The following is a 21,657-nucleotide window of genomic DNA, read 5'->3' as shown; positions in this document are numbered from 1 at the left end:
ATGTTCTTCTCTCCCCATTTCTGTTAGTGCATCTCCATTAACATCAATATAAAATCCATATTTGATAAATTTATTTTGTGCTTATCCCCAGCAAACTTTATGGTGTATTGTTGGTGAGTTTTAATAATTGAATTTATTCCATAAAAATGTCATATACTTTGTCCTTACCATTGCTTGTGTTGTATTCTTTTTAGTGATGTCTCTTCTCTCTCTTATTTTTTATTAATTTTTTCCCATGCATAGATATAAATATTTGTTTAATGCTTTTGCCTTTCCATTTGGAGTTCTACCTTAAGTGATACTTGCAAAGCTGGTCTGGTAGTGGTAAATTCCCAGAGCTTCTGTTTGTTTAGGAATGTCTTACCTCCTTGGTTTTGGATGATGACTTTGCTGGATAAAGAATTCTTGGTTGGCAACTGTTTTCATTTAGTATCTTCTATATGTAGCTTCATTGTCTTCTGGTGTCTGGTATTTCTGGGGAGAAAATGTCACTAATTCTTATGGAAGATCCTTGGTATGTTATATCATATTTTTCCCTTGCTGTTTTCCTTGTTTTTCATTTCCAAGAAGTTTATTAGGATATAATGTGGAGCTCTGGTAGCATAGTGGCTAAAGCACTTGACTGCTAACCAGAAGGCTGGCGGTTCAAACCCACCAGCCACTCCTCAGAAGGAAGGTTGGGCAATCCTACTTCCGTAGTGATACTGCCTCGGAAAACCAAGGAAGGGTCGCTATGAGTTGGGGCCGACTCAACAGCACATAACAACAACAACAACAATGTGGAGTAGATCTTTTTTTATTTTTTTGTATCTCTTCTAATTGAGGTTCATTTAACTTCCTGTATTTGTGGACTTGGTTCTTCATTCAAGTCTGGGAAATTCTCTCTGATTATCTTTTATTACTATATGTCCATTATTGTCAGAGTGCTCTAGGACTCCAATAATTCAAATATTACTATATTTTTCCTATGTATTTAGAGTGTCAAATTGCCCTAACTTGTTTCTTTTTTTTTTTTTTTTTTAAAAAAATTATTGTGATGTAGGTGTAAATTTACAAAGCAGATTAATTTTACCCACCACATCTCATGCACATTTGGTTTCATGGCCCCAATTACAATCTCCGACCATAAAAGGCTCTCCTCCCATCTCTTTCCTGTGACTATCCCTTCCCTCTGCTATTCTTATATGTGTTCTCCTGTCTGCACAGCTTTTCCTCTACGTAAATGCTGCCCTTCTGATATCTCATGGTTGATTGAGCTAGGATGTGCTTCTCCCTAGGGTCGGTGGGTGCATCTCCTTGAGGTAGGTGGTCTTTCTACTGTTTGGCTGAGAGCTAATCCATGGAAGTGAGTCCAGTTCCAGGCCCAAAAGTAACCCTGGGGCCATAGTTTCTGAGGTTCCATCAGCCTCTCTCTGACCAGTGATTCTGTGTTTTTGAATTTTAATCCAAATTTTTCTTCTCACTCTATCTAGGATCTCCAACTTTGATCCTTTTCCAAGTGGTTGGCATTGGTAGCTGGGCACCATCTAGTTCTTTTGGTCTCAAGATTGTGAAGGCTGAGATCCTCATGGTCCATCATATCTTTGGACTAATTTTTTCTAAATGACTTTGACTTTCTTCACTCTTCTTTGCTTCAGACAAGAGGAGACCAAGAGTTGCATCTTAAATCGTTGCTTAAAAGCTTTTATGATCTCAGTTGCTTTATATTTCTTAATTGAATCCTGTAATTTCTTTTGAGTTTTTTTTTTTTTCACCTCTCTTTGTTCTTTTCTCTTGAAACTTGATAAGTTCAGTTATTTTTCATCTGGTTCATTTATTCTGTCTTATGTTTGTACAATTCTATTTTTGAGGGTTTTTCTTGTTTTTTTTTTTTTTTTTAATTCATTGCTTTATTCTTCAGTTCCAATAGTTCATTCTTTTTGTTTTGTTTTGTTTTTAATTTCCTTGTTGAGGCTCTCATTTTTTCCTCAATTTGTTTCCTCATGCCTAGCAGTTTTCTTTCTGTGTACCTTTTACATCCTTTGAAAATATTTAACACTATAGTCTGAATATTATAATTCTTTGCGTTTGTCTCATCTTCAAAGGAGAAATTTCATCTTCTTCAGGTTTTGCGTTGTCCTTGTTCTTTTGTGATTGTGGGTGTTTTACTATTTTGTGCTGAACTTGGGTCATTTTTTTTTTGCACTTTAAATTTTGTATTCTAGTTTTTGAGGGACAATTTTCTTATTGGGTGCCCTGGTGGTCCAGTGGTCAAGCAGCCTGGTTACTAACTCAAAGATCAGGCCTGCACCCACCTGCGGTTCCCCAGGAGAAAGAGTCAGCAGACTACCTCCACAGAGATTCACAACTGTGGTTATCCCATGATGGGACAGCTCCACTCTGCCTCACAGGGTCTCTATGAATCAGAATCAATCCAGCAGCAGTGGCCTTGGTATCTTCTCCTGCAAACCGCTAGAGGACACTCTTATCATTAGGATTTTTTTTTCAGTCCTGACTCAGTTCTGAATACTTAATCTCTGAAATCTAATACACATATGTGGGAAAAAGGTTCAGCTGGTGAAAGATGCTGATATAGGTGGTGGGGCTCATGTTTCTGATAGTGAAGGTGGAGAGCTCTCTATATTTTTCCCTCACAGGTGCCCTTTCACAGGCTCTTCTATGGTGTCCCACTGTGGGCAAGAGCTTACAATTTCCCTCTGTGTCTCTGTCTGAAGTATTTCCTTCTTCCTGCTGCCCTTGTAGTTCCTTCATCTTTGTGCCCATCCATCTCAGGCTTCAGAGAGATTGAACAACACTCTCTTTCTGTATCATGGTCTCCCTGCACCACCTCTCAATTGCATGACCAGCAAATTTCCATGGACAATCTATTCTATCTTTAAAAAAAAAAAAAAAATCAAGCTAAAACTTCCTCAGATTAGGTTCCTTTCAGTGTTCCCTATTTGAGGTGTTGCCCAGCACCATCCTAAAATGGCTGTGATTAGTGAAGGTTCCCAATATTAGTGGGTAAGTTCTCCTAGTTTTATGCCATCCTCATTCCTCCTCTCCCCAGCTTCTGGGTTCACCCCAAATCTCCAACACCTGTCTGTGCTTGGTTTTATTTGTTGTTCAGTGGGTTATTGCTGAGGAGAGTAAATGGGATCATCCAGTCACTTCACCATCTTTCTCTAACCCCTCCATAGGATTTTCAGTGGCTGATTTTTTGGAAGTAGATTACCAGGCCTTTCTTCCAGGGTGCCTCTTGGTGGACTCAAACTACCAGCATTTCCATGACAAGTGGGGAATGTTAATTGCTTGCACCACCCAGGGATTCCATGTTGAAGATAATAGCTACTTAATAGAATTATTCTATAGTGAGTATATTTTGAAACATGTAACTCTCAGTCCAAAATGATACCATTAGCCATTTCACGCCCCTTTATGAACAGCATTGGTTAAAAAGCAAGGAAAGTAGAGTAAAGAAAGAAGAGAAGGAGGAAAGAATAATTTGTTTCTCATACACTTGTATACAACCATAGATATTTGGAAAATAAGATCAGCATTTCTAAATCAAAGCATTGCCACATAATTTACTTGGTCTGCTTACTCTCTACATGAGATTATTAAGCTATTATCATCAATGAATTTTCCTGACTTTTGTGATTTAATGTTGTCAAGGTATTACTGTTTCATCCAAGAGATTCTTTCATGAGAACAAAGAGAAATTCACTTCAGTTAAAACTACTAAGTAGTTGGTGCCTCTAATAGTCTGTTATCATGATGATATCATTAGTGCCTTTGGGGAAGTCAAAAGAAAAAAAAAATGTGTGGATGGTTTCCAAGTCTCTCTAACTTCATCTTGAACTAGGGTTACCAGTCATCTTGATTTTCCCTGGGATACCTCTCCATCCTTGGAAAACCAGGATTATTGGTACCCCTGTATCTCACAATTTCTCTTCAACACTATGATTTAGCTACTCTGTCTTCTCATGGTTATCAGAACATGCAAAGACTTTATTTTCTTCTCTTCTTTCCCACACACTGTTCCCTGTGTCTAGAATGCTCACCCACACTTTTAAAGGCTGATGTTTTGTTATCCTTCCAGTCTCCTTCTAAAGGTCACTACCTCAAGATCATCCTATGGAAAGGTGGCCCTCATCACATAATCCTGTTATTCTCTATAGCATTCCTTTCCTCCACTGCACTTCATAGACTTCATCGAACTCATTGTAATTTGTAATTACAAGCATGCATCACTTAACAACCATTCAGGCAGTGTCCAATTGTATATATGTCTGTGGTCCCATGAGCTTTTTTTTTTTTTAAAAGAGAAAGTAGCTCTCTTTATTTCCCCATAAATATTTTAAAGCATCCCCTCCTTGACCCCTGCCCCAAACCTAGTCTCTTGAAGCATTGGACCATGGGTAGGATGCAGGCTGGTGAGGCAGAGGACATGGCTCTGGGCATGGATTCCTGGGTTTTGTCCAGTGGGTACACAGTGGTAGTGGAAGCAGCTCCTGCTGCTCAGGCAGGAGGAACAGTGGACAAGGGAGGATGCACCCCGTTCCCAGGCATTTCCCCTCACTTTGCTTCCATAGCCATTGCCACTTCCTGTTCTTCTAGTCTCTCCCAGCAGCTTCAGCGGTAGCCACAGTGTCAACAGTAGCAAGCAGGACAACAGGAGGTGGGCTTGCATAAGGTTTTAATATGGTGTTCTCAAACATCCAAATATATACCATCCTATTTCACATAATGTATCATTGATTTGAAGTGACACATACAATTTATGTTAATTCATTGCCTGGATTATTTTCTGTCTTCCCCCACAAGATTATAATCACCACAAAGGAAGGGACTACACCTATTTTCTCCATCACTGTCTTAGTTCTCTAGTGCTGCTATAACAGAAATACCACAAGTAGATGACTTCAACAAACAGAAATTTATTCTCATATAGTCCAGGAGGTGGGAAGTCTAAATTCAAAGTGGTGGTGCTAGGGGAAGACTAGGCTAGAAGTCCTAGTTCAGATAGCCTGCTTTAGGGACTGAGCAAAGATCCCTCAACCTTGGGCTGCAACTCTGGCTTTAGGCCCACTGGTGCAAGCTGGAGGATTCTCCTGACTCATGTAGCTGCTGGCTGCTAGGTTGTACCAATCCAACATCAGCAAGTAAAATGGCAGATGGTTGGTTCACAAGCTGTGAAGGCAACAATTCCAAGATTGTCAGGCCATATAATAGGCCACTGGTTCAAGTCCAAGAACTGGAGATGATGAATCATGAAACAAATGCAGGATCCTTTCCATATATACTGGAAGCAGTCCACACTTGAAGACAACTCCACTTCAACTGATTAACTACTCACGACAGATTTCATCATGGAGGTGATTATATCACATACAATTTCATCATGGGAAATAACTATATCCAGCTGCCAAGCCACTCAATATCACAGCCCAAGTAAGTTAATACATAACCTCAAACACCACAATCACCAAGTATCCTGTATCTAGTATTGTACTGGAAAATTATACTAATTTAATCAATACTTGGTGACTGGATCCATAAATAATGGGTTTCCAAAAATATGTGTTAAATGAAATACTGAATCAACATGTATCTTAAACCAAGTTATCTTCATTCTCTACTCCTTATCTTCCTGCCTTTCACTATTCACTATTTTCATCAAGGAGGTATCATATCATCCATAATATGTATATATACACTGTGTGTGTATGTGTATAGCAACTTCTATATTCTGGCATTGGAAATATAATGGTCAACAAAACAAGTCTAATCTAGTCCCTCACAGAGTATTACAGTCAACCAAGGAAGACATTTACAATTCCAAATTGCAACAAATATGTTGAAGAAAACATATATGGTGGAAGATGGAACCTAATCTAAATAAGGAATAAGGGTCCATATTTGAAGCTAAGGTCTGAAGAATGAGACATTGGTGAGGCAAGGGAGGTTGAGGAATAAGCATTGTAGGCCAAGAAAATATTACAGGTAAAGATGGAAAGAGAATAGCACTTCAGAAGAATAGGAAAGATGATGGTTGGATGGAATGCGATTATCAAGACCGGCTACATTGGAAGGGAACCAGATTGTGCAAGGCTTTCTATTCCATTTTAAGATTTCTTTATGGAGGAAAATATCCTTTGTCCTAAAAACAAAAAGAAACAAACAGTTCCAAAGAATGGTGTTAACGATTGGATTTTGAGTATAAAAGCACCACTTTGGCTTTTATAAAGAGAAGACATTGACCCCGTAGAGTGAGTTGAATAGGAAGAACCTTTTGGATCCTATTGATGAGTCTAGGAGAGAGGTGGTGGAGGAAGGAGAGAAGTGAGTGTGCACTGATGTTATTCAGGAGGTGATGTTGGCATGTAGGAGATGAAGGCAAGGAGTTAGAGCTGACCCTGGGTTTATGATAAGGGTATCGGGGTGGTGGTTGGACCCATTCACTGCTATATTTTTAAAGCCAGAGCTGACAAGATTATGTTCCTAAATTAATTTTTTTAATTTAGATGAATTTTTTTTAATATGTCAGTGATTTGATTAGACAAATAGCTTCACTTTTACACATCTAATTTACCTCTGGGGACTCAAATATTCTGGAAAAAAAAAATTACTTTATAATGAGAGAAAAAATGTTTCCTTTTAGAACTTTACTTTGCAAAAAATGTGCTGTAACTGAGAAACAAGTAAGAATTGCATTTTTTAAGTGCTCTTGTAGCATAGTGCCTAAGGCACTTGACTACTAACCGAAAGGCTAGAGGTTAAAACCCACCAGCCTCTCCTCTGAGGGAAGGTTGGGCAATCTACTTCTGTAGTGATACCACCTCAGAAACCTAAGGAGGGGTCGCTATGAGTCTGGTCCAACTCAACAGCACATAACAACAGCAACATTTTTATATGTGTGTATGTGAGTATCCCTGTGCTGCTTCTGGAAGTAATACATTATGTTGTCAATATTGCTTTTTGAGGGACTGAACAAACACATCCATTACATTTAACATTACAGTACATTTTCTATTTCCACCAGCAAAAGGTTTATTTTATAGCCTCTGAAGAATATCCATACTATCAGTCAGAACCAGATGTAAGATGAAGATAGTTTGAATTCCATGGAGAACTAACATTAAGCTGAAAGCACATCACAGCAAACCATTTCTGATGTAAACCAAACCAAAAACCAAACTCACTGCCGTCAAGTTAGATCCAACTCATAGCAACCCCTCCTTGGGTTTCGAAGGTGGTATCACTATGGAAGTAGATTGCCCAGTCTTCCTTCTGAGGAGTGGATGGTGGGTTTGAACTGTCAGCTTTCTGATTAGCAGTCAAATGGTTAGGCACTATGCCATCACTTTGGACGTGTTCCTCAAGACCCGTTACTTCAGTCTCTGAAGGTGTTTTTATGGAATTATTCCACCTACAGGGCCCCTTGGGTGGCACAAATGGCTAAGTGTTAACCAAAAGATTGGTAGTCCAGTTCCACCCAGAAGCACCTCAGAAGAAATGCCTGGTGATCTATCATTGCCAACAAAAATCATCCATTGAAAACCCTATAAGGCACAGTCCTACTGTGACACATACAAAGTTGCCATGAGTTAGAATTAACTCTGTGGGAATAGATTTATTGGCTGTTTTATTCCACTTACCAGGGCTTTACTGTTCACCTCGTTAAGGTTTCATTTTTGTCTAGTTCCTCTACGTTTCATGGAATAAGATCCATGGTATATTAATTTCATCTAGAGAAAGTTCACTTTGGAGGGGTTATGGTTTAATCCACAGTCCATTTATAGTCCAGTGTCTGACCTCATTCCCCAAGTGGGTTCTTAAAAGAAACAAACAAGCAAACAAACAGAAAGGAAGAAGCAGCTTTTTTTTTTTTTAATTGAAGAAGTCTTTTTTGATAAATTAACTTAGAATCCAGTTTGATTTCTTTTCAGATTTCATGAAATCACTTTTCTTCATCGAGGGAACATTGGAACTTTGGACACTGTTTCTGAATCCATGTCTGAAGCCAAAGCCTCTGTCCCTGTGTGATCTGATGATAAATATGCTAACTTATTAACTGAAAGACAATCTCTCCTCTTTTCTTTATCTAGTATTCCATTCCTTCTTCTCACTTATCTGCTTTCCATAGTACCTCAGAATTATGAATCACTTTTCAAAATGCGCGTGTGCCCATAAGCATATAAAATACACAGGGATATTACTTGGATGAATGACTAAGTGCAAAGTGAATACTTTGCTCAATTTCTTTAATTTTCTCATTTGTGATCCTTAATTTTTGTACCAAATAATTGCAGGCCATGTTTGTAGGTCAAAAACCAAACCAAACTCACTGCCATCGAGTCGGATCTGACTCACAGTGACCCCTCCTTGGGTTTCCAAGGGGGTATCACTACGGAAGTAGATTGACCAATCTTCCTTCTGAGGAGTGACTGGTAGGTTTGAACCGCCAGCCTTCTGGTTAGCAGTCAAATACCTTAGGCACTCTTCCTAAAATAGGGTTCAAGAATAACAGCAACAAAAGTTAAAACAGTAGCCTTCTCCATTTGGCCAGTAGATGGAAGTATTGCACAGGAAATTAGCCAACAACAAGGTTTATTTTTAATTTTTTGTCATTGTGGGGTGGGAGTCATTATTTAAAAAAGAAAAAGAAAGAAAGAGACCCCTCCTCTGGAAGAGAGGTAGAAAGAAAAAATTGAGAAAAAGAAAATAAGACAGGGATGAGAGGACACTCAGGTCTGTGAAACACAGGGCTTCCAAACTCTTTCAGCCTCCACAGAATCCCAATTTTTGTTTGAGTTCTTTCTCTTTATCCCCTGGGGCTCTGCCCCTTCTGAAAGAATAAAAGGATGGATTAACATGTTGGTAATTCTAGTTGTTTTTTTTTTTTTTTAGTATAATCTTCATAGATCCTGGAGAGTCCTAACAATCTTTTCATAAGAATGAATAATGCAATCAGTCTCCTTCAGCAATCAGGCCAGCTGAGTATCACACTGGTGATTTCCTCAGAATGTTGAATGCCCATCAGCAGAAATGGTATGAGAAAGACAACAGCAGAGGTTTGCTGCTGGCAGTGCCAACCCATGATTCAGGCCAGTGAGTCCACTGGGGAATTGAATTATGCTGTATCTTTTCGCCCACCTTCTCTACTGTTGCTCTTTGAAATTACTGGTTTACCACTGAAAAACTACTGCGAATCATGAAGCCTTTTCCCTGTGCTGGCTTCATTATCCCTGTGAGTGCTGTGTAAATGTATATTCCAAACTCCCAATTACAATTAACTGTGCACTTGAGCCTCTGGGTAGTCATAGCCAACTTGAAGCTTTGATTGGAAAGCTGAGTTGTCACCGACTACACAGGAGATGAAAGCTGTCTTCTCTGCATCAGCTTGCATTGAATCTGTGTGTTTGCGCCAGCAAGGCTCTCCAAACCTCCTGCCTCCGCGCAAGCTTTGGCGGGAAATGAAAAGACTGGCCTTCAGCTATCCAACTTTGGTTTGGGGACAGCCCAGCCATTCCTCAATTGAAAGTCTAAAACTCCATGGATACAAAAAATAACTTTCTAAAAATAACCAAATTTATTTTAATCTGTGTATGATAAAGAAAAGCTAAACCAATGTATGAGGTAAATGAAGAGCTCTGAAATTGGTAATGTCTTGTAAGACAAGGTTTTACTTATTCACCCCATTCTGTTCCTTCTTCCATCAAAAGATAATAAAATCAAACCAAACTCACTGCCATTGAGTCGATTCTCACTCAAAGTGATGCTCATTAAGTTTCCAAGACTGTAAATCTTTCTGGAAGCAGACCACCCCATCTTTATTCCACAGAGCAGCTGGTGGGTTGGAACCACTCACTTTTTGTTTAGGAGTCAAAAGCCTTAACCACTACACCACCATTGCTCTTTTCAAAGAATAATGTATCCTCTTTATTTATATTTCTGGCTGCCTTTATCAGTAGTGTGATTTTAATTACATTTACCTAAAAATCATCTCAAAGGAGTTCTAGTGGCATAGTGCTTAATACATTCAGCTGCTAACCAAAAGGGAGGCAGTTTGAACTCACCAGGCACTTTGTGAGAGAAAAATGAAGCAATCTGCTTATTAAAGATTTACAGGACTGCAAACCCTATGGGAGCAGTTCTACTCTCTCCTATAGGGTTGCTGAATCTGAATCCACTGGGTGGACCAGGGCTTTAAAAAACATCTCTATATGCAGTGTCCTGCTAACCAGACGGCTGGAGGTTCACCTCCACCAGCCACTCCTGGAAGGAAGATGGGGCAATCTACTTCCATAGTGATATTGCCTCGGAAACCCAAGGAGGGGTCGCTATGAGTCGGGTTCGACTCGATGGCACATAACAATAACAACAACACAAGCAGTTGGGAGCTCTGGGGGCATAGTGCCTAAGGCATTTGACTACTAACCAGAAGACTGGCAGTTCAAACCCCCCAGCCACTCCTCAGAAGGAAGGTTGGGCAATCTACTTCTGTAGTGATACTGCCTCGGAAATCCAAGGAGGGGTCGCTGTGTGGCAGATCCGACTCAATGGCAGTGTGTACAGGCAGAGTTGGGATGTGACGGTTGTGTTAATACATTTAATTCTTTTTTCAGTGTTCTTGAATTAAAGGCCTTTGGAACTAGTATGTAAAACCTATATAGGTAAGTATTCAAAAACAAACAAACAAACAAACTCACTGCCATCAGGGAGATTCCTACTTGTAGTGACCCCCCACTGGGTTTTTAAGGCTGTAAATCTTTACAGAAGTAGATGGCCCCTTCTTCCTTCTGCAGAGCAGCTGGTGGGTTGGAACCACTGACCTTCTGGTTAGCAGCCAAATGCCTTATCCACTACACCACCAGAGCTCCTTATGTACGGAAGTATGGAGTACAACAATTTGAGAACATTAACTCTGTGTAGTATGTAGTCTGGAGTATGGAAGTATGGAGTACAACAATTTGTGAACATTAAGTCTGTGTAGTATTTTAAAATGAGGAAACTGGGACCCAAGGAGAGTTATTTTTCAATCTGTGGAAGCAGAGCTAACTCATCCAAAATTCATAATATTTTGGAGAAAAAAGAAAACCTTAGTATGGTTAGTGTGAGAGAAAGACCCGGAGATCTGCTCCCTTAATGATTACAGCCTTGAAAACCCTATGGGGCAGTTCTAATGTCTCACATAAATTTGCTGCAAGTCAGAACGACTCCAAGGCACCAAATAATAATTATGGTTAACAGTCATCATAGAACAATGCTTGTTTGGTAAAAGTTTTGAGCTTACTGAGAATTTTAAAATATCTTTTAATCTCACTTCTAACAAGTGTTCACCTGGTGGGAGGGGAAAAATGTACTACAGAAGAGATAAGGATCAAATCCTCTCTGTCCAAGAGAGATAGTGAAAGGAGAAAGGGAAGCAATTTGGTGACAAGATTCTATTTGCTTATTGAGAAATCCAAACTCCTTGGGATTGCCATTCTGAGCAAGTGACCCTCCCTTCCTCTCCTCATTCCTGATGGTCTGTAATCAGTGGTGCCCAGAGGCAGTTTCTCCATCAAAGCAAAGCTTGCGATTTGAAAATCTTGCCACTAGGTGGAAACATTGACTAATTTTTGCTCAAAGAGTTTTTTTTTTTTTAGGCAAAGTTGGGTTCCTTTATTTTGGATGATGCCCACATAAACCCTTCAGAAATCATACTTTTGTAGTTTCTGCTCAAAGTAGGGAGAAAGAAGTGGAGTCCTGAGAAACCATATGAGATGAAGGGGAGCCCTGGACTATGTCTTTGTTTACAAATGTTGTCTGGTGGTGCAGTGGTTAAAGCATTTTGGCTGCTAACCAAAACGTCAGCAGTTCAAATCCACCTGTTAGTTGCTCCATGGGAGAAAGATAAGGCAGTCTACTTTCACAAGGATGTACAGCCTTGGAAACCCTGTGGGAGTCAGAGTCAGCTCCATGGCCTTACATTTGGTTTTAGGTTTTTGATGGCTTACCTCAATGTAGCTGGAAAGACAGATGTTTGGGATTATGCATGTGAATCACATTAGTTTGGCTGGGAAGGGTTGCTTTGGATACCTTTCCTCTCTGGATTTTTATATGTTAGAGACCTACAACTTAGTTTGCAAGGTTGATCCTTGCCCTGAATCATCATCCTTGGTTTAGTAAGCTTAATGAAGAACCAAATTAATAAACTACTTTATTGTATCTCTGTGCAATATGTTTCCTTTAGCAGAAGTTTCCCTGCTTCAAAAACCACTTTATAAAAGTGATTTCAATCATAGGAAAGGTCTAACAAGAAATAAAAATAGAGCAGGAAAGTCTTATAATGTTGCCCCATTTAATCTGATAGTCCAAGATAAAGCAGAGAAAGGTGGGGAAAAAAATGTAGCCAGTGCCAGAGACATGTCTGATGTATGGCAGGTAGAGTGGGTGCCCTGGGCATCCTTGATGGGGGCACCAATGAGTAGTTTCTATTGGCCACGGCAGTTTCCATCACCCACTGTGAGAGATCAGTCAGCAACTTCAACTGATGGTCATAGGTGCTGTTTTCTGTAGATACCCCAGGGCCAGTGTCCCCCAAAAACAGGACCGTTGCTAAAAGATGGCCTGAGACTTTCTTCCTTGGCTTTGGTAGAACAGCCTAACCTCTTTGCCAGGTGGAAATAGAGCTTCAAAGGAAGTCTTTTGGTTTCCAGACTCTTCTCTCTGGGCAGGTTTTCATTCTCTCTTATGCTATATGATTTTCACTGCTGGAGTGGGACATCAGTTGGCAATAAAAAGGCAGAGTTTAGTACCCCAGCACAGTTGAATGCCATCCAGATAACCACATCATTAACATATCTACTGGGGGAGAAACTGCATGCATGGGTGGAAGACGTGCCCACCCTACTTCCCTGTTTGCTGAGAGCTTCTGTTTTGAAAAACATGCATTTCTGTCTAACGGACAATCTGCCACTTGTTTTCTAATAGAAAAAATACCTGCTCCTCAAATAATCATTAAACAAATTGACAGCACAGAATAGATGAACTTCTATAATGCCTGGCTGAATCAAGTAGACCTAATGAAAACAAGCCAAACCAATATTGTGTACCAGCTCATTGTACACATTGTGCACCAGTTCATTACTCACAGGGGAATTGTAATATAAGGAACTGTGAGTCTGTAGACTTTGGCTACTCCTTTGGAGAGTCAAAAGGTCCTTTGTGGCCAGGGGATAGTCCACTGGTCCTGAAGAATTGGCTTGAGTTTTGACTTTGCTATTAACAAGTTTTGGAAAAATATATAGCCCCCTGAGAGATGAAATACCTATCCTGTTTGTCTCACAGATTGCATAGGGTTCAAGTTAGGTACTAATTAGAAAGTACATTTTAAACTGAATATTGAGCCCTCAGTGGTCTAACACTTGGGACACTCAATAATAATAAACCAAAACCAAACTCACTGCCATTAAGTCATTTCCGACTCACAGCAACCCCCATTGGGTTTCCAAGGCTGTAAATCTTCAAGGAAGTAGATCACCCAATCTTTCTTCTGCAGAGCAGCTGGAGAGTTTGAACTGCTGACCTTCTGGTTAGTGATCAAGTGCCTTATCCAGTATACCACCACAGCTCCAATAATAATAGCTGTCATTTACTGGCTATTTTACTGTTTTAAACACTTTACACAGATTGTCTCACTAGATCATCACAAAAGCATTACATAGTAAATATAAATCTCCCCAGTTTAGAGATTAAAATATGAGATCCAGAAAAATCCAGTAACTGGCCCACAGTCTCCAAGCTACTAAGTGGTGATTTTGATTTAAAATTTAGTCTATCTGTCTTTAAAACTAGTGTTCTAATCAGTAAGTTATATGACTTCCCAGACTGGTCTGTTGCAAGGTACTGCCTTTATCTTGAGCAGTGAAAGGTTCAGCATCTGAGTGAGGCTGCTACCCTGCAGAGAGTTTAAACCTCCTTCCTCCTTCTAGGCCACATGGTTCATTACAAAGGGGCACTCGATGTTAATGAAGGATCTTTAATGACCTCATATAACTACCTGATTGCTTCTATTACTCTGATTTGGAAATTATGTTGCATCTAAGGGGAGCTCTTGAGTTTAAGGAAAAAAAATGGGACCGATGGAGGATACAGAACAGAGAAGCCCTAGCATGATGGATCCAGGAGGAGGCCAGCCAACATGCTTAATGAGCAGCACTTTGTAGTCAGGATGGAGGTGAGCTGTCCTAAGGAGCAGTCAGACTAGGAGGTTGTAGTACCTTGGAAGAGATCTTGTCCCTTAGGAGATGGGAAGGAATGAACTCTGGGATGTGAGGCTAAGGTCATCTAGAAATATAACCGTTTGAGATCTTAACCTGGAGACTGTGTTCAGAACATAAAAATAGCTGCAGAGCTTCTAAATGCATGGGGAAGGGGCTATAATCTATAATTCATAAACTGCCATTGAGTGCTTAGTGTACATGTCTGGAATTAGGCTAACATTTGTCTCTCTACAAAAAGGAGCTCTGCGGAGGCAGCACTTAAAGCATTTGATAACTAACCAAAAGATCAATGGTTCAAACTCATCAGTCGCTTCATGGGAGAAGGATGAGGCAGTATGCTTCTGGAAAGATTTACAGCCTTGGAAACCCTGTGGGTCAGTTATGGTCTGTTCTATAGGGTCATTATGGGTTGGAATCAACTCCATGTAGAGGACTTTTTGTTTTTCTTCTCTCTATATATTTTAAGATGCACGTTCCTTGGTTAGGGTTGGGTTGGCATGAAGCTGAATTTCTTGTGACTTGATTTTATTTTGATAAAGCAACATAACAGTCAACTGAGATGTGTGCATTTTCAATTCTCCACAGCATCTTGCAAAATCTGTTCACATTGTAAAAAGCGGATTTAATGGATGTGATAGTTGTGGAGACAGGGCAAACACACATAAAGCAGGGCAAAACTAAGAAGGAGCATTTAGTAATGAATTGTAACCTGAGAGGATGTAGCTCCAAAGAGGAAAATGAGATCAGGTACAGTCCACAATCAATGCTCATGGAAGCCGCAATCAAGAAATCAAACAATGTATTGCAGTGGGCAAATCTGCTACAAAAGACTTCTTTAATATGTTCAAAATCAAAGGTGTCCTTTGAGGACTAAGGTGTGCCTGACCCAAGCCACTGTATTTTCAAGCACTTCATATGCATGCAAAAGCTGGACAAAGAATAAGGAAAACAAAAGAAGAATTGATATATTTGAACTACGGTGGTGGCAAAGAATATTGAATATACACTGGACTGCCAGGAGAACAAATAAATTTGTTTTAGAAGTACAGCCAGAATGCTCTTAGAAGTGAGTATAGTCAAACTTTGTCTCACATACTTTGGACAGGTTATTGGGAGGGCGCAGTCCCTGAAAGACATCATGCTTGCTGAAGTAGAGGGTCAGTAATTAAGAAAAGAAAAAGGAAGATCCTCAATGAAATAGATGGACACACCAGCTGCAACAATGGGCTCAAACATAGCAATGATTGTGAGAATGGTGTATGACTGGACGGTGCTTCATTCCGTTGTATAGACAGTAACTATGAGTCAGAACCAACTGGAAGGCACCTAAGAAAAAGTAAAAAAATTGTCAAGGAAGAGACAAGAGTATAAACCACATTGAATTTGGTGGAAGATGAGAAGAAAGTAATTCCAGATAAGAAAATTTCACAAAATCTAAGGATGAACCTATGTACAAAGGGAGAAAGGGAACAAAAATAATATCTTTGCAATGTAGCCTTTTACAACATCTCCTTTACAAAAACGTTCTGGATGTTAGGTGCTGTTATACCTAATTTATTCAACTAGACAACTTCCTGTCTAAGTTAACTTGTCTAACAGCATAGAAGTAATTAGGGTAGAACTTCCATCCCTTTGATCCCAAAGCATGTGTTCTTTCCTTTGCATCATGTTTCCTTTCAATTTCAGCACTTGAGTCTTTAAAAAAGAAATGAGGCTAGAAAGAGAGAGAGAGAGGAAGCTAGGCAAGAAGATTCTAAAAATCCAAAAGAAAATTCATATAATGTATTCATGTGATCTGTCATGGGAACATACTTTCTAAGCATAAAGAGAATAAAGAAGTCACACACACAAAAAATTTGCTTGATTACATGGAAATTATTCTTGTATAGCTTATAGACATTGTACAATTAAAGCTAGATAATACATTTACTATTAATATTGGTCCATATTTTTAAATCTCTTATAAATAGCATAATATGGATTAAAAAAACACTAAACAATATTGGAAAAATGAAAAGGGATATGAACGTTCAGGAATGAAGGCAAACAAAAACTAATAAATATTTGTCATCAACTGAAAACGCAAATAAAAAGGATTTTTGTTTATGAAAATAGAAAACTTAAAATCCTAAATAGTCACTTTTTTATGAGTGCAACCAAACATGATGCTTTATATACTACTGTCAAAAATGTAATTATGTAAATATTGTAAGACTATCAAAAATATTTATTTTCTTTGACTCAATACCTTATTTTTAAGTATCAGCAATTGAAAAAACTTCAAAAATGTAATACATTTTTTTTTGATGAAAAAACAATAGAAAGTTCCTAAGGATTAAGAATTAAGATATCCATTGGCGGATATTATACTGCCACTCATTGGATGAGAAATTAACACAAAATATCATTAAGTTTTCTTAAAAAAGGCAGCAACATTCAATGTACAACATTATCCTCAAAATATTTAAATACATACTCTTAGAAAAGAAATGCAATGCTGTATGTTATAGGTTTTGCTATATTTTACAGGTTTTTTTCTGATGTCACATATTGTCCATTTCTCTGTAATGAATGTGTTCTACTTCATATAGACTATTTTAAAGAAAATAATCAGCAAACACTTAACTGTTCGTTCTTTCATTCGCTTAAAACGAATTTAATTGGGTATTATTGAGCACCCACTCATCTATTATAGTGGACAGAATCCCTGAACCAAAGAATTTTCAAGCAAAGGATGCCTGAAAACAAGGGAAAGCATGTACTATGAATCAAGAGAAAAAATTTCCATGAGAATTCAAAATACAGTAACCTGACCACACTAAGTGGAGGTTTGGTGTCAATTCCAACTGCAGATTAGAATCATCTGGGACATTTTTAGAACTACAAATACCTTTTCCCCTCCAATCCCTAGGGGTGATGGGTGAGTTTGAGAAAGAATAGGCTTTAGAGAGGAAAAGGAGCATGCAGTGGAAACGGACATGGTAGAATAATACCAGAACTGCAGGGCCAGCCTGTGTAAGGCTCTGTGGGTCTTGGTAAAAAGCTTACAGCAATGGAAAGGCTTTGAAAGGTTAGGTAAAGACTTGACAGCAGTCTTACATTTAAAAAAAAAAAAAATCACTCTCTGAAATGGGGAGAAAACATTGGTGGAAAACCAGAATGGAAGACAACTGCCAAAGTCTAAACCAGGGACTCTAGCAACTTGGAATTGGATGATGGTGGTAGAAACAGAGAAAAGTGGATGGATTTGAGAGATATTTAGAAGGTGAAATTGTGAGGACTTGATCATGGACTATATGAGTATACTGATAAGGCACATTCGTATTTATGGTGTGGAATCTAATTTAAAATTGTTCATTAGACCTCATTATTAACAGCTGGGGGAGCTCTGATAGCGTAGTGCCTAAGGCACTTGACTGCTAAGCAGAAGGCTGGCAGTTCAAACCCACCAGCCACTCCTCGGAAGGAAGGTTGGACAATCTACTTCCGTAGTGATGTTGTTGTTGTTGTTATGTGCCGTCGAATTGGCCCTGACTCATAGCGCAGGTTTTCTTTAGTCTTTCCTTCCCTTACTCCCACTAATAATCTGAGCTTGCAACATCTGCATAGCTTTTGTCAGATAATCAAACAGGTATCACTGAACAACTATTTTATGTTTAATATTTTGGTATCTATGGAGGCTGGAAGCACAAAACAGGATAAAGTTTTTTAAAACTATTATCTTAGAATCAGGGAGCTCTGGTGGTGTAGTGCCTAAGGCATTTGACTGTTATCCAGAAGGCTGGCAGTTCAAACCCACCAGAGATATTTAGAAGGTGAAATTGTGAGGACTTGATCATGGACTATATGAGTATACTGATATACCAGCCACTCTTCGGAAAGAAGCTTGGGCAATTGACTTCCATAGTGATACCACCTTGGCAATCTAAGGAGGGGTCACTGTGAGTCAGATCCAACTCCATGAAGTGAGTTTGGTTTTTGGTTCTTATCTTAGAATCTAAAGCCACAGGAAAATGAAACAATGGAGTAGATTCTTGGCATTTCTAAGTAATAGTCAAATTTTCAATTGTTTAGCAACATATGAAAAACCCAGACCATTGCTGTAAAGTTGATCCTTACTCATGGCAACCCTATGTGTTACAGAGTAGAGCTACTCCATAGAGTTTTTCTTGACTGTACTCTTTACAGAAGCAGATGGCCAGGCCTTTTTTTTTTATGATGCTGCAGGTGGATTCAAACTATTAACCTTTAGGTTGCTGTTGTTGTTGTTGTTATGTGCCGTAGAGTCAGCCCTGACTCATAGCGACCCCTCCTTGGGTTTCCGAGGCAGTATCACTATGGAAGTAGGATTGCCCAACCTTCCTTCCGAGGTTTAGGTTGCTAGATGAGTGAAATCTGTACTTTCAGTTAGTGCTAAACTCATTAACTGTTTGCACCACCCAAACCCAAACCAAAAAACCAAACCCACTGCCATAGAGTTGATTCCAACTCCTTGCGACCCCTATTGGATGTCCAAAGCTGTAAATCTTTACGTAAGTAGATTGCCCTATCTTCCTTCCACGGCAAAGACTTTCAAATTCATAAGCCTTGCAAAAATACTAATTTCTATGTGTTCCTATAAGTCCCTAGAAGGTGCAAATGGTTTTCACTCATCTCGTTTCGTTTGTTAGATGAGTGAAAACCATTTTGACCTTCTAGGGACTTATAGGAACACATAGAAATTAGTATTTTTGCAAGGCTTATGAATTTGAAAGTCTTTGCCGTGGAAGGAAGATAGGGCAATCTACTTACGTAAAGATTTACAGCTTTGGACATCCAATAGGGGTCGCAAGGAGTTGGAATCAACTCTATGGCAGTGGGTTTGGTTTTTTGGTTTGGGTTTGGGTGGTGCAAACAGTTAATGAGTTTAGCACTAACTGAAAGTACAGATTCCAGTCCAGCCAGAGGGGCTTCAGAAGAACTGCCTGGCAATCTATGTCCAGAAAATCAGCCACTGAAAACCTTTTGAATATAGCTCTCCTCTGACACATATAGTAGGATCACTATGAGTTGAAATCAAACCCACAGCAAATTATTTTAGCTTGGGTTTCTGGATTTGAACTAAATGTTCTAAAGACTAAGATGGCAAGTCTCTTCATAGGTGAGTTTAGTTGACTGCCAAGTAGCTAAATCTCAACTTGACTCTGTTTTCTATTCCACCAGAAAACCCACAGCTATTGAGTTGATTCCAACTCATAGTGACCTGCATTGGGTTTCCAAGGCTGTAAATCTTTACAGAAGTAGATTGCCTCATCTTTCTCACATGGAATAAACTGCTGACCTTCTGGTTAGCAGCCAAATGTTTTACCATCTAGGCCACCAGAGGTCCTTCTGTTCTCTAATAAGAATTATATATTCAGTACCTTCCCTGATTGAATATCTTTTTCTTTGCTAAAAATAAACCCACTTATTTATTTGAAAAATGACCTTGATAAGAAAGCCAACAACTGGCTTTGGGAAGAAATTTAATTGTCTACAAAAGTTATGGCTCTCAGGTAAAACATAAAATTAAGGAGTCGAATTGTGAGTTCAACTCAAATCTATGATGTGCTCTACGGAGAAACAGGAGTAAGCAATCTGTGAAACTATTTCAGCAATTGCTTCTGCCAGAATTTATTTTAATAGCTGTATAAAAGACTTTAGTACTGAATTTATAGAATCATTAATTGTCTAAGGGGGTCACTTAAAGTTTTAAGTTATACTTTATGCCATTTTATGGAGAAGATGATATGTAATGATGGTATGTTCAAATTTGTGAACTTGAGAATGCCAGGGAACATTTCCCTTATAAATGTATATTTCCTAGAAGTGTTGCTATGCTTACAGATAAGAACAAAACTATTTAGTTTTAAAAAAAAAAAAAAAGGTGCCATATAGGTTTTTTTTTTTTTAAAAAATAATCCTGTAAACCCAGTCAGATATGGATTTGAAGATAATGGCAGTTCGACCTCGAGTCTTTATGGTTCGGTACGGGTAATACTTAAAAGAAAAGAGAGAGAAAGAGAAATATGGTAATGCAGGGAGGAGGCTGGAAGCTCCTAAAAATGCATAGTGTGAGTCAGGAAATTTATATGAATAAATTCTGTGAACATTGAACTGGGAGTTGAGGAACTAGAATTCTGGTCCTAGTTCTGCTCCTCACTAATTCTGTCACTTTGGGAAATCATGTATCCTCTATGATCTTTCATATCTTTTCTGAACTTTGATTTCCTCTCCATAAAATGATTGCAGGGGTCTGGTGATGCCTGAAGTACTTTTCAGTTCAGTGATTTTATGGGTTGTAGGGAATTATACTATATAGCTTTGCATCTTTTTTTTTTTCCTTCTTCTTCTATTTAACATTAAATATTGAATATTTTCCATGCCATTGAATTATTTTACAACACTATTTTAATGACTATGTAATTTTTATTATATTATCTTCATTTATTTAGGTACTTCTGAGGTATTTAGATTGTCTTCAATATTATTTATTATGAAATGCTGCAAGAAACATCTTTGAAAGTATTGGTCTCCATTTCTTATAACCTCCTTGGAGTGATTCCTAAAAGTGAAATTACCATGTCAAGGTACATGGGCTATTTTAAGTGTTTTATATTTACCGTCAAATATCTTCTTAGAAAGGTTGTGTTGTTTTATTTCTATTGGCACTCCTTTCTCATCTCCCTTTCACCCACATGACTGTGTTTAAAATCTTTCATCTATTGGGTAAGTTTATAATTTAAAGTATTCTATTATTTTAATTTCTATTTCCTCTTTCATTGTTGAAATTGATTTTTTGTACATATACATTAATACATTAGTCACAGTTCTTCACTAGTAAATTATCTGTAGCTATCTTATTTTATTTTTTCTATTGTATACAGTACTAGAAGATGAGCCCTTCAGATTGGAAGACACTAAAAAAAATGACTAGTATTAGAGAGTAAAGTCTAATGATATGGATGGAGTAAGGCTTTTGGGACCTTTATTTGCTGATGGGGCATGACTCAAAATGGGGAGAAACAGCTGCAAACACTCATTAATAATCAAAACATGGGCTGTATGAAGTGTGAATCTAGGAAAACTAGAAGTTATAAAAAAATGATATGGAATGCATAAATATTGATATCCTAAGCATTAGTGAGTTTGGACTGGTATTGGCCATTTTGAATCAATCATATGGTCTACTATGCTGGGAATGACAATTTGAAGAGGAATGGCATTGCATTCATCATCAAAAAGAACATTTCAAGATTTATCCTGAAGTACAATTCTGTCAGTGATAAGATAATATCCATACACTTACAAGGAAGACCAGTTAATACAAGTGTTATTCCCATTTATGCACCAATCATCAAAGCAAAAAGATGAAAAAAATTACTTA

This window comes from Orycteropus afer, unplaced genomic scaffold (genome assembly GCF_000298275.1).
Source record: "Orycteropus afer afer isolate SDZICR_OR568_19922 unplaced genomic scaffold, OryAfe1.0 scaffold00024, whole genome shotgun sequence".
NCBI classification, from domain to species: domain Eukaryota; kingdom Metazoa; phylum Chordata; class Mammalia; order Tubulidentata; family Orycteropodidae; genus Orycteropus; species Orycteropus afer.
Note: the sequence above shows the minus strand (reverse complement) of the source record.